This window comes from Panthera uncia, chromosome E1, assembly GCF_023721935.1.
Source record: "Panthera uncia isolate 11264 chromosome E1, Puncia_PCG_1.0, whole genome shotgun sequence".
Lineage (NCBI taxonomy): Eukaryota > Metazoa > Chordata > Mammalia > Carnivora > Felidae > Panthera > Panthera uncia.
This window is the reverse complement of record NC_064814.1, coordinates 26,968,471-26,982,439: the sequence shown is the minus strand read 5'-3', so window position 1 is coordinate 26,982,439 and position 13,969 is coordinate 26,968,471. Positions and strand designations below refer to the sequence as shown.

At 36.8% G+C, this 13,969-nt stretch overlaps 1 non-coding gene across 1 annotated transcript; it reads left to right on the top strand.

Annotated features, from left to right (window-relative positions):
* Positions 1–13,498: 13,498 nt before the first annotated feature.
* On the top strand, positions 13,499–13,605 carry LOC125927777 (U6 spliceosomal RNA). Its single transcript, XR_007459453.1, has one exon. It is a non-coding gene; the product is annotated as a U6 spliceosomal RNA (small nuclear RNA).
* The last annotated feature ends 364 nt before the right edge of the window (positions 13,606–13,969 follow it).

Sequence of the window (13,969 nt, the reverse complement as noted above, 5' to 3'; positions counted from 1 at the left end):
CCCTTTTCAGAAGATGATCTGTTCTGTACTCCTTATCTTGGAAAAGGAATGTAATAACATGAATCATAAAAAACCCAGTAAGCTTTAAATTTTAACTTTGAAATGTTTAAATATTTAGAGGCCAGGGACTCCACAGCTGCGTGGGGAAAACATGAGAGGGGCAAAAGGCCTTTCCACAAACCTGTACTAAACCTCTCCCACCACTATTCAGACTAACGAAAGAATTTCTTCAATCTTGGAAAGGGGCAGAAAAATGGAGAAGAGTTCATGAAAGGTTTATGGGTCTAGGGCTGTAGGAGGAAGCATGAGCCGGTAGAAGTTTAGGGGACTTTTATCCATTGAATTCAGAGTGTTTGCAATGGGGATGTGAGAGTTATAAATGTGAATGACCAGGGTTGGGCCCTCTGCCAGGGAGTAAGTCCTATACCTCTTGCAATCCCTGGGGTCACTCTTCCCTTCAGCTGTGTACTCTGACACAAAGTTCTTATTTAATCCACCAGTGGCACAACATTTTTATTACATTTCTACTATGGTCTGAATGTTTGTGTCCTCTTGAAATTCATATGTTGAAATCCTAACTCCTATGGTGATAGTATTAGGAGGTAGGGTTTTAGGGAGCTGATTAAGGTGCTGAAGGTAGAACCCTCATTCATGTGATTCTTAGATTATTATAATTATCTAGTATCCTAATAAAAGAGGCTCAAGAAACTCCCTTGCTCCTTCCACCATGGGAGGGCGCTGTGAAAAAACAGCCATCCGGGAAGCTGTCCGTCCTCACCAGGTACCAGATCTGCCAGCTCTTGATCTTGGACTTCCCAGCCTCCACAACTATGAGAAATGATTTTCTATTGTTTATAATACACTCAGTCCATGGTATTATTCTGTTATGGCAGCCCAAATGAGTTGACAGTTTCTAATGATTATCGTGGGTGATTTTATAGAAGAGAGCTCATTTTTGATAAAATTTAAGTGAATTTTGATATCTATAAAAAGAAATACAGTTGATAGATTTTAAATGAGTTTGGGAATAATCTACTATTAGGGGGATAGTCGTATACTATTGTGACTCTCCTTGTAGGAATATGGTTCCTCTCTTCATGTCTTAACATTTTCCTTCATGTCCTTTAGTTGAGTTTGTGATGTAAGGTGAGCTCTGTATTTCTTAAGTTTATCACTAGGTAATTCTGATGTTGTTGGCATTGTGATTTTTGTAGTAATGATTCCAGTTAACAATTGCTGCATGTTGATGATGTACCAGGCATTGTGTTGAGCAGTTTAATAGTATTAATTTATTGAATTTTCACAATAATCCTGTGAGTTAAAAACTATGTGAAACCCATTTAGACTATGCAATTGACTCAGATAAATTAAGGAACTTGCCAAAAGTCATGCAGAAAGCATATGTCAGGATGTAAAACAAGTTTTGTCTCCACATCATACTATTTTTTTAAAAATCATTATACTATTCTGTTCTGCCTCATTGATTTAAAGAAACACACACACACACACACACACACACACACACACAGATGTTTTCTAATTAACAGACTACAAAAATCTTCCATGAGATAATCCTAATTTTCTGAGACATGTTGATGATACAGAAACAGTTTGTAGATATTGTTTAGAAAGTAATTAGTCTGATAGAATTAGCCTTATACACTTCAGTTGATTAACTGTAAAATTCTTTTTCCACTTCACACCTTGGGTGATTTGGGGGCACTTAATGTAAACATGATTTCACTGACCATACTTATCTAAATTGTAGCTTTTACCCTGGAAATAATTATTATGTATGTGATTATGTAAATTTCCTACCAGTATAAGTAAAAACATGATACTATCCAAAATGATTAAGTATTCTACTTCATAATTCTCTAATGAGGTCCTGCTGCCATAAAATTTTGGAGGAAAGTCTTTTAGAGGTTTATGACACTATGCTTGTCACTTGGACAAAAAGAAGGGAAGAACTGGGCTCATTTTGTGTTTATACTGCTTACTTCAGTAATAAACTATGGGGCATCTAGCTAACTTCTCTGTTTTTAAGTTTCTACAACTCACAAATTGAGAGATAGTATTGCTACAGCCCTTTGTAGCTCAAATGGTGTGTAACATTTATGTTTTATTATTGATCAGGTGTCTCTGAGTAGCATTCTTATTGGCTAAAAATATAGCAACAATCTATTAATAGAATGATGCTTCTCTTAGTGCTTTGTTGAGAACCTTGAAGTGAACTCATGTAAAACTGCACAAAAGCAGACTTTTCTCTTTTGTAAATTTCCTACCAGTATAAATAAAAAGGCAACTCCAAAGAGCATAAGTGAATTATTTGAATCTCTAGCTCAAGCTACATAGGAGCTATTGGGATTATTATTGAGATAATTTGGTTCACTGTGCACAACTTTCAGGAGTAATAAGTTACTAAGGGCTGCCAATATATGATCAGATTTTTCCTGCAAATATAGAACCATTGTACTTGGGAAAATAGCCTAATGCAACCATCAGTGATACAATCAATTCTCTATTGTATATTTTGTTACTAGACTTTATCATTTCACTCAGTTATTAGGCAGGAAGAAGTCCTCAACAACCATACTGCATATCAACCGTGGCAAAGCTCTGTAAAAGACAATGAAGACAAAATGATTATATGGACACCTTTCTGGCTCAGTCGGTTAAGCATCTGACCCTTGAGTTTGGTGGCTCAGGTCATGATCTCACAGTCATAAGATCAAACCCCACATCGGGCTCTGTGCTGGGCATGGAGCCTGCTGGAAGTTCTCTTTTTCCTTTTGCCCTGGCCACTCCCCCCTCTCTAAAACAAATAAATAAATCTATTTAAAAAGGAAATATATATACATACATACATACACATTTTTGAAAAAGGTATCATATCCCTTAAAGGGAACATATAAAGTGTCAGAGTAGTAATTAATAATGGGTTAAAAGAAAGAACCAAGCACCCCTGAGATATAATGAGATCATAAGTCTTTCTCTCTCTGTGTGTCTCTCTGTCTCTCTCTTTCTTTCTTTCTTTTTCTAGCAGGAGCACTCTACTTATCACGCCCAGAAATCCCAGGAATAGAATGCTTGGGACATCTTGACAAAGGAAACATTATCTTTAAAAGTACAGACAATAGACAGCAACCTCCTCAAGTTAATAGTTAATATCTACACAAAACCAACAGCTAACATCACACTTAATGGTGAGAAACTCAAAAGTTTTTGCCTAAGATCAGGAACAAAATAAGAATGTCCCCTATAACCACTCTTTTCCAACACTATACTGGAAGTCACTGTTATAATAAGAAAATAGAATTAAAAGTATACATGTTGGGAAGGAAGAAATAAAACTCCTTGTTCAGAGATGACACTGACTATTGGTGTAAAAAATCTGTAAGAGTCAACAACAACAACAAGATCCTAGAACTAATAATGTTTTATAGCAAGGTTGCAGGATACAAGGTTAATATACAAAAGCCAACTGCTTTCCTATATACAGCAAAGAATTGAAATTAGAAATTAGAAACACAGTATCATTTACATTAGCACACTCAAAAATAAAATATTTAGATATAAATCTAACAAAATATGTACAAGTTATGTATGAAGAAAACAATACAACCCTCATGAATAAAGGAAATAAGAAATAAGGAAATAGAGGTAATATCAGAGACATGATTGAACAAGACATCCTGATTCATGTCTCCATTCCAGTGACAACAATTTGGCATCTATTCACAGATAATGGTACCTCTGTGGGAGCTGTGGGATTCAGCAACATGTTTGAAGGGACACAGGAGGACTCTTACCCACTCATGTGTTTAGCAATAGGCATATAGACCTTGATCCTGGCTATGGACCCTGGAGGGCCTATGAACTAGCTTTAGCCCCACTCAGCTACAGTCCAGGGGCCCCTGGAAACCCTGTCTCAGACAGTCACCTATGGACAAGAGAGTGATTGTGGAAGTCCAGGTTTCCAATGAAAAAGTTCCAGCACAATGTTGGAACAGCAATGTTTGAGTTTGGATGCACTGGAAAGGGGAAGAGGAAAAGTTTGATTTTACTTACGTCAATCCTCCTTCAAGGTGGCACACTTAGGGCCAAGAGGGATCTTGTTGGGCTGTAATTTTTTCCACTTAAATACCTCATTTTAAACAATGGTTAACTTATCTATACAGAAAATCAATAGGAAAATGTTTGGCTTAAACTACACTTTAGACTAAATTTACCTAATAGATGTGAACAGAACATTCCATTCAGCAAGAGCAGAATGCACATTCTTCTTGAATACGCACAAGACATTCTCCAGGATAAATTATATGATAGGTCACAAAACAAGTCTTAGCAAATTAAGAAGACTGAAATCATACTAAGGATTTTTCCAACCACAATTGTATAAAACTAGAAATCAATAACATAAGGAAACCTGGAAAAGTCCAAGTATGTGAAAATTAAATGACATACACCTGAAGAACCAATGTGTAAAATAAAAAAAGGGAAATAAAAAATATAAAATAAAAAATATATTAAGAGAAATGAAAATGGAAGTTCAACATCACAAAACCTACAAGATGAAGCAAAAGCAGTTCTCAAATGGAATTTTATCCCTTTGTCTACATCAAGAAACAATAAAGATCTCAAATAAAGAACCTAACTTTTCACCATAAAAAAAAAAAAAAACAGAAAAGACGGAACAAACTAAACCCAATTTAGAAGAAATAACAAAGCTCACAACAAAAATAAAGACCAGAAAAACAATTTTAAAAATCAGTGAAACTAAAAGTTGGTATTATTGAAAAGATAAAATAACAAACCTTTAGCTATAATAACTAAGAAAAAAGAAAACTCAAATAAATAAAATAAAAAATGGAAGAAGAAGAATTACAACCAATACCACAGAAATGCAACAATCATAGAGACTAAGAACAATTATATGCCAGGAAATTGGATAAATCAGAAGAAATGTATAAATTTCTAGAATCATAACCCAACCAAGACCAAATCATGAAAAGTAGCAAACCTGAACAGACCAATAATGCCTAAGGAAATTGAATCATAAAAATAAAACAAACAAACAAACAAAAACCTAATGAAGAACCAGGACCAGATGGCTTCACTGGTGAATCCTACTGAACATTTAATGAATTAACACCAATTCTCAAACTTATCCAAAAAATTAAAGAAGAGTGAACACTCCCAAACTCATTAATGAAGGCAGCATTATCTTGATATCAAAGTCAGATCAGGACACCACAAGAAAAGAGAACTATAGGCCAATATACTTAATGAATATAGTTACAAAAATTTTCAACAAAATATTAACCAATTAAATTCAACAGTATAGGGGTGCCTGGGTGGCTCAGTCGATTGAGCGTCTGAGTTCAGCTCAGGTCATGATCTCATGGCTTTTGAGTTCGAGCCCCGTGTCGGGCTCTGTGCTGATGGCTCAGAGCCTGGAGCCTCTTCAGATTCTGTGTCTTTCTCTCTCTGCCCCTCCCCCACTCACACTCTGTCTCTCTGTCTCTCAAAAATAAACATTAAAAAAAATTCAACAGTATGAAAAGATCACATACTATGATCAAATAGGATTTATTTCTGGGATGCAAAGATCACTTAACACATGCAAACCAATAAATGTAATACACCACATTAATAGAATGAAAGACAAAAATCATATGATTGTCTCAATGCAGACAGTGCATTTGACAAAATTCAACCTACTCGCATGAAAATACTCTCAATAAATTGGGGTGAGAAGGAATTTATTTCAGCATAATAAAGGCCATATATGGCAATTTCATAACTAACATCATGCTTAACAGTGAAAATTTGAACATTATTTTCTCAAAGAACATGAAAATGGCAAGGGTCCTCACTCTCACCTCTCCTATTCAACTTAGTACTGGAAGTCCTAGCCACAACAATTAATTAGGCAAGAAGAAGAAATAAAAGGCAACCAACTGTAAGGGAAGAAGTAAACTTCTCTTTGTGTGCAGATGATATAATCTTATGCATAGAAATCCTAAAGACACCACCAAAACCTGATATAATTAATATTCAGTAAAGCTGTAGGATTCAAAATGAACATACAAAAATCAGTTGCATTCCTACACACTAACAGTAAAATATCTGAAAAAGAAAACAGAAAACAATTCTATTACTATGACATTTTAAATTTTTTTTTTAACGTTTATTTATTTTTCAGACAGAGAGAGACAGAGCATGAATGGGGGAGGGTCAGAGAGAGCGGGAGACACAGAATCGGAAGCAGGCTCCAGGCTCTGAGCCATCAGCCCAGAGCCCGACACGGGGCTCGAACTCACGGACCGCGAGATCGTGACCCGAGCCGAAGTCGGCTGCCCAACCGACTGAGCCACCCAGGCGCCCCTATTACTATGACATTTTAACAAATGCTTAGGAATAAAATTTAACCAAGGAGATGAAAGACCTATACATTGAAACTGTAAGACATTGATTAAAAAATTGAAGAATACAAAAATAAATGGAAAGATCTCCTGCCTTCATGGATTGGAAGAATTAATATTGTTAAAATATCTCTATATCCAAAAGTTATCTATAGATTCAATGCAATTCTTTTTTTTTAAATGTTTATTTATTTTTGAGAGAGAGTGAGAGACAGAGCATGAGCGGAGGAGGGGCAGAGAGAGAGGGAGACACAGAAACCAAAGCAGGCTCCAGTCTCTGAGCCATCAGCAGAGAGCCCGATGCGGGGCTTGAACCCATGAACCGTGAGATCATGACCTGAGCTGAAGTCAGGCGCTTATTAGACTGAGCCACCCAGGTGCCCCAGATTCAATCCAATTCTTATCAAAAATTCCAATGACATTTGTCACAGAAAGAGAAAAAAATCTAAATATTTATATGTATAGCCAAAGCAATCCTGAAAGTGGGAAAAAGCTGGAGGCATCACACTTACTCATTTCAAACAATATTACAAAACTCTATGCTTTGAAGCACTATGGTACTGGCATAAAAGCAGACACATAGACTAATGGAACAGAATGAAGAGCTCAAAAATAAACCCTCTTATATAAAGCTAACAAATACATGACAGGAGAGGCAAGGATACTCAATGGCAAGGATGATCTCTTCCATAAATGGCATAGGAAAAATTGGATAATCACATGCAAAAAAATGAAATTGAACTCTTCCATTACACCACTCAAAATTAATTTGAAATGGATTACATACTTAAATATAAGACTATAAAACTTGTAGAATAAAAAAGGGTAAAAGTGTCTTGACATTAGTATTGGCAATGATTTTTTGGTATGACACAAAAAAAACCAAAGGCAACTAAAGCTAAAATAAATAAATGAGACTACATAAAACTAAAAAGCAAAAGAAACAACCAACAAAATGAAAAAAAAAACTATGAATGGGAGAAAAATATTTGAAAACCATGTATCTCGTAAGGGTTTAATATAAAAAAATATATAAGGAACTCATACAACTCAAAAGAAAATAAAAACAATTTGATTTAAGAATGTCAGGGGGACTGAATAGTCTTTCCTCCAAAGTACCCATATAAATTTCCCACAGATTTGAAAAGATGCTCAACATCATTGATCATCAGAGAAATGCAACTCAAAAACCACAGTATCACCCGCACCTGTTAGAATGGCTAGTATCAAAAAGGCAAGAGATAATTTTTGGCAAGGATGTGGTGAAAGGGAACCCTTCAGCACCATTGGTAGGAATGTAAATGTTTACAAACATTATGGAGTATGGAGATTACTCAAAAAATTAAAAAAAAAGATCTCACGATGCAGCTAAGTGTTCTGAACCCCAGTTTCGAAGTTTGTGTGTGATGGATGGAGCTAGTTTGCAACAAGCAATTCTTCCTTACCAGGGGGATGTCCTACAATTCAATTCAATTCTAACACTATCTACCAGGAGTTAGCATTAGATTCCACTGGTTAAGGGCTCAGTCCTACAAGACTGCTCTCTACTTCACTTACCAATTGCAAGACCAGGTTGTTACCTGTGTTTCAAACAAGTGGGCTACAAAAATGAACAAATCAGGAGACTATAGATGCTGGAGAGGATGTGGAGAAACAGGAATCCTCTTGCACTGTTGGTGGGAATGCAAACTGGTGCAGCCACTCTGGAAAACAGTGTGGAGGTTCCTCAAAAAATTAAAAATAGGCCTACCCTATGACCCAGCAATAGCACTGCTAGGAATTTACCCAAGGGATACAGGAGTGCTGATGCATAGGGGCACTTGTACCCCAATGTTTATAGCAGCACTCTCAACAATAGTCAAATTATGGAAAGAGCCTAAATGTCCATCAACTGATGAATAGATAAAGAAATTGTGGTTTATATACACAATGGAGTACTACGTGGCAATGAGAAAGAATGAAATATGGCCCTTTGTAGCAACGTGGATGGAACTGAAGAGTGTGATGCTAAGTAAAATAAGCCATACAGAGAAAGACAGATACCATGTGTTTTCACTCTTATGTGGATCCTGAGAAACTTAACAGAAACCCATGGGGGAGGGGAAGGAAAAAAAAAAAAAGGTTAGATTGGGAGAGAGCCAAAGCATAAGAGACTCTTAAAAACTGAGAACAAACTGAGGGCTGATGGGGGGTGGGAGGGAGGGGAGGGTGGGTGATGGGTATTGAGGAGAGCACCTGTTGGGATGAGCACTGGGTGTTGTATGGAAACCAATCTGACAATAAATTTCATATATTTAAAAACAAACAAACAAACAAACAAATGGGCTACAGATGGGGGGGGGGTTCCACAACTGCCCACCTGGGTTCAATTAATTTGCTAAAACAGCCCACAGAACTCAGAATATCCACTAGATTACAAACTTATTACAAATTATATTAAAGGATAAAAATCTATATCCAGACTAAGAAATACACAGGGAAAAGTCCTGAACAAAGTAGTTTCTGTCTTGCAGAGTTTGGGGCTTGGCATGCTGGCATGTGTAACCTTCTGGTTCCTCAACCCTGAAGCTCTCTGAACACCCTCCTTTTGGGTTTTTATGGAGGCTTCATTACATAGGCACGGTTGATTAAATCATTGGCCATTGGTGATTGATTTAACCTCAGCCTTTAACCCCTCTCAGAAATCGGGGTGGACTGAAAGTTCTAACCCTCTCTTAATGGCTGGTTCCCCTGGCAACAAGCCCCATCTTTAAGGCATTTCCAAAAGTCATCTCATTAACATAAACTCATTTGTGGTTGAAATGTGCTTGATACGCATAATAAGATACCTATTTCAATGGCTTTGAAGCATTTTCAGGATCTGAGGACAGAGAGACTAAATATTACAGCAAAAGATGCTCCCATTGCTCATATAGGCTCAGGACATTTCAAGGGTTTTGGGAGATGTGAGCTGGGAATGGTGGATGAATGGTGGGATATATATATATATATATATATATATATATATATATATATGTCATATATAGATGACATATATCATGGTCATCTGAATGGCCTATACATAGGTATTTATAGCAGCTTGATTCGTAATTGCCAAACCAAAAGGTTCTTCACTAGGTGAATGAATAAAAAACCATGATAAATCCAGGGATGCCTGGGTGGCTCAGTTGGTTAAATGTCTGACTTCAGCTCAGGTCATGATCTCACAGTCCGTGAGTTCGAGCCCCGCGTCAGGCTCTGTGCTGACAGCTCAGAGCCTGGAGCCTGCTTTGGATTCTGTGTCTCCCTCTCTCTCTGCCCCTCCCTTGCTCATGCTCTATCTCTCTCTGTCTCAAAAATAAATAAAAATATTTAAAGCAATTAAAAAAAAAACATGATAAATCCAGACAATGGGATGCTATTCAGCATTAAAAAACAACAAAATCAACTATCAAGATATGTGATTTTAGGGAGGAAACTTAAATGCATACTACTAGGTGAAGGAAACCAATCTGAAAAGGCTCCATATTATATGATTCCAACTATATGACATTCTGGAAAAGACAAAACTATGGAGACAATAAAAAAGATAAGTAGTTGCCAGGAGTTATGGGGGAGAAAAGAATGAATAGGTAAGGCATAGAGGATTTTTAGGATCATGAAACTACTTTGTATGATGCTATAATGGTGGATTCATGTCATTATACATTTGTCCAAATCTGTAGAATGTATAACACCGAGAGTGAACTCTAATGTAAACTATGGACTCTGAGTGATACTGATGCCACAATGTAGGTTCATCAGTTGTAATAAATGTGCACTCTGGTGAGGGATGTTGATAATGGGGGAGGCTATGTGTATGTGTGTGTGTGTGTTTGTGTGTGTGTGTGTGTGTGTGTGTGTGTGTGTGAGTAGTGGTTATATGGGAGAACTCTATACTTTGTGCTCTATTTACTATGAAACTAAATTTCCTAAAAAATTAATTCTATTAGTTTTTTAAAAATTTAAGTAAGGTTAAGAAATCGGGAGAAACATTGTGATGTTTGTATTATATTGTACAGGTGGGTGGGAAGTCTCCCTCCGCTTGATAGCAAAGTGTTAGAGGCAGAGATTAATGAGTCAAAGCTAATTAAAGAAGTAATTGCTTCTGGGGATATACCCTAGGTAGGGAGGTAACTGTTTTGGAGGCTAAAAATATCATAGCTTAATAAAATAAAATTGCACAACTGAAAGGTAAGTAGAACAATAAAATGCCAAACATATTAAAATGTACTCTGTTTATTAGAAAAATAAATTGTATTCTGGAGTTCAATAAAAACCTAATTAAGGATTTTGGCTGGGCTATACTGTTGTTGCAACTATTGTTACTTATTAATTGTTCTCTGGGGTCCAAAGATCTCTATACTGCTGGGGGTATCTGAGACCCTAAATTTCCTAGAGCAAGAGTAACTGGATATAAGGTTTTAAAATTTTTTGAAAACGTCCAAAACACTAATGAAAACTGCACCTCTATTCAAGTGATGGCTGTACAGACTAATTAAAACATTGGGTTCTTTTGCTTTGGGGGTAGAATTGTACCTATTCCCTGTGGGGAAACTGGCTAGCTCAGATATTTGTTATTTGTCTTCTATTAATAAAAAGGAGAAACAAATTAAGTATTCCCTGAACAATGCAGTTGGGCAGTCAAGATTTTTCTAAACATGGGATTCATTCATGAGTGAGCATAACCAAGGAAGTATTATATAGTGGGAATGTCTCTAAAATTCTCTTAAAGCGTCTTGTTCAAATTTTATGTCACCCAGATCCTTCCAACCACTTGCCATCCTGTTGGTTTCCTATATGCTACAGACACTGTCTTGTTCACATGAGTGAAATTTCAGTGAAGGATGATTAAATAGTGAGTAATTTAGATTAAGCAAAGGTGTACTTTTAGTTCTAGATTATTCAGACTGCTTTGACTTATTCAAGTCATCTAACATTTTACCATACAAAGGCTGCCCCTTCTAGTTCTGTGAACAGGTTTATGTAAGTTTACCACGCACAATAATATTTGGTCACTTCCTAACAAATAATTCAGAAGTTCTCATTGATTTTATTAAAAATTTTTTTAACATTTATTTATTTTTGAGAGTGAGACAGAGTGTGAGCGGGAGAGAGGCAGAGAGAGAGAGGGAGAGACACAGAATCTGAAGCAGGCTCCCAGCTCTGAACTGAATACAGAGCCCAACACGGGGCTCAAACTCACGAACCATTAGATCATGACCTGAGCTGAAGTCAGAAGTTTGACTGGCTGAGCCACCTAGGCGCCCCATCTCATTGATTTTATTTGAGATCTAACCTGAATACTTCCTCCAGAGACTGGGCACACTCACCAAACAGCAACAGCACCAACAAACCAACCAAACAAAAAACATCAAACAAGCAAAAAACCCTGGTCCTTAGCAAAGATCTTAAATTAACACTTGGCACTCTATCAATGTCTTATGTCTTTACCAGAAGAAGGACTGAAACAAAAGAAAACAATAATTACATTATATCACAGTCAACTGATTCTTATAAAAATCATTGTATAGAGTCCAAAGCCTTTTCACAATGCTTTATCTCCTTGTTTCTCTATAGTAGATAACAGAGACACTTTTATTCTGATCTTGATATTCCCACTGCTCTGAATTTGACATATCTGCCTGCCATTACTTCATCTGGTCTGTGACTCTTAATCAGAAGGTTCATTAACTGATGATTAAGTTGATAAACATTGATTCATCCTCTGTTACTTCATTAAGCTCACCCGCCAGTCCACTGAGATTTATTTTCTACTATGTCATTATTCACCTGTAAAATCTCTGGTCTTCAGCTTCAAAAAGTGCTTTGTAAGTTTTACATACATTTCATTGTCCTATTTTTTTTTTCACTCATCCAAAAGACCTGATAGAGTTTTCTTGTCTTTTTTTTCTTTTTGCAACAGAACACCAGCAACTTCACACTGAGACCTTTCTTTTTAATTTGCAGTAGCTCCTTCAAAGAGGAGGTGTTTTCCCCACATCATTTCTTTTCCAGGGGAGGACAAGTTTCATTTTGTTTAACTGAAATTCTTTGCTGTAAGTTTCCTCCGTGGTTCTGTGTCAGGGAAGAAAAATAATCCAGAGTGTGTATCACCTCACAATTTACAGCCCAGTTTTGTGATCAAAATATGATCTTTTACAGCAAATGCTAAATTGGAAAAATTCAATTTTCCGATTGACAAACAAAAGAATTCCAGATGTTTCCCAATGAGAAAGAAACTGGGCCATCAAGTATGAAGTGAAAAAATTGCTATCTTTTCCCTCTTTGCAAAACTCTTTGCTGTAGAACTCTGTTATTGAAAGGAAGAGCTTATGTAGATTCCTGTGTGAGCCAGCTTTCCTACCTCTCAGTTATGAAGATTTTATTTTTATTTAATATTTATGAAAAATGAACGACATGCTATGGTTATTAGAGAAAATACATGTAAACAAGATACCATAATCTTGGTTAGAAGAATCACCAATGAAATGGGAGATTGAAATCCCATAGCTGTTTGTTTGTTTATTTGTTTGTCTGACTTTTTTTCAGCTTTGAGATATAATTGATGTAAAACACTAGTAAGTTTAAGGTGTTGATGTGATAATTTGATATGTGTATGTATGGAGAAATTTTTGCCACAGTAAGTTTAGTTAACACATTCTTTACCTCACGTAATTACCTTTTGTTGTTGTTTTTAAGGGGAAAAGATTAAAACTATGTTCTCATTGCCACTTGCCCATAGCTTTTTATTATTTTATTTTATTTTTTATTTATTTATATTTTATTTGAGAGAGAGAGCACAAGAGTGTGGAGAAGGAATATAAGGATAGGGATAGGGGAAGGGAGAGGGAGGGAGGGAGGGAGGGAGGGAGGGAGAGAGAGAGAGAGAGAGAGAGAGAGAAAGAATCATAAGCAGGCTTCATGTCCAGCATGGAACCCAACGCAGGACTCCATCCCACCTTCCTGGGATCATGACCTGAGCCAAAATCAAGAGTTGGTCGCTCAACAGACTGAGCCACCCAGGCTTGGCTTTTTAAGCAAAAGAGTAAGTGCTCACTTGGGCAGCACATAAACTAAACTTGGAATGATACACAGAAGATTAGCAAGGCCCCGGCACAAGGATGACTCAAAAATTCATGAAGTTTTCCATATTTTTAAGCGTTGGGTGATGTATGGAAGTGTTGAATCACTATATTGTACACCGGAAACTAATACAACACTGTATGTTAACTTCACTGGAATTTAAAATTAAATTAAGGGGCGCCTGGGTGGCGCAGTCGGTTAAGCGTCCGACTTCAGCCAGGTCACGATCTCGCGGTCCGTGAGTTCGAGCCCCGCGTCAGGCTCTGGGCTGATGGCTCGGAGCCTGGAGCCTGTTTCCGATTCTGTGTCTCCCTCTCTCTCTGCCCCTCCCCCGTTCATGCTCTGTCTCTCTCTGTCCCAAAAAATAAAAAAAATTAAAAAAAATTAAATTAAACTAAATTAAAAAAAAAAGAGTATATCACAAGGGCAAGGTCACT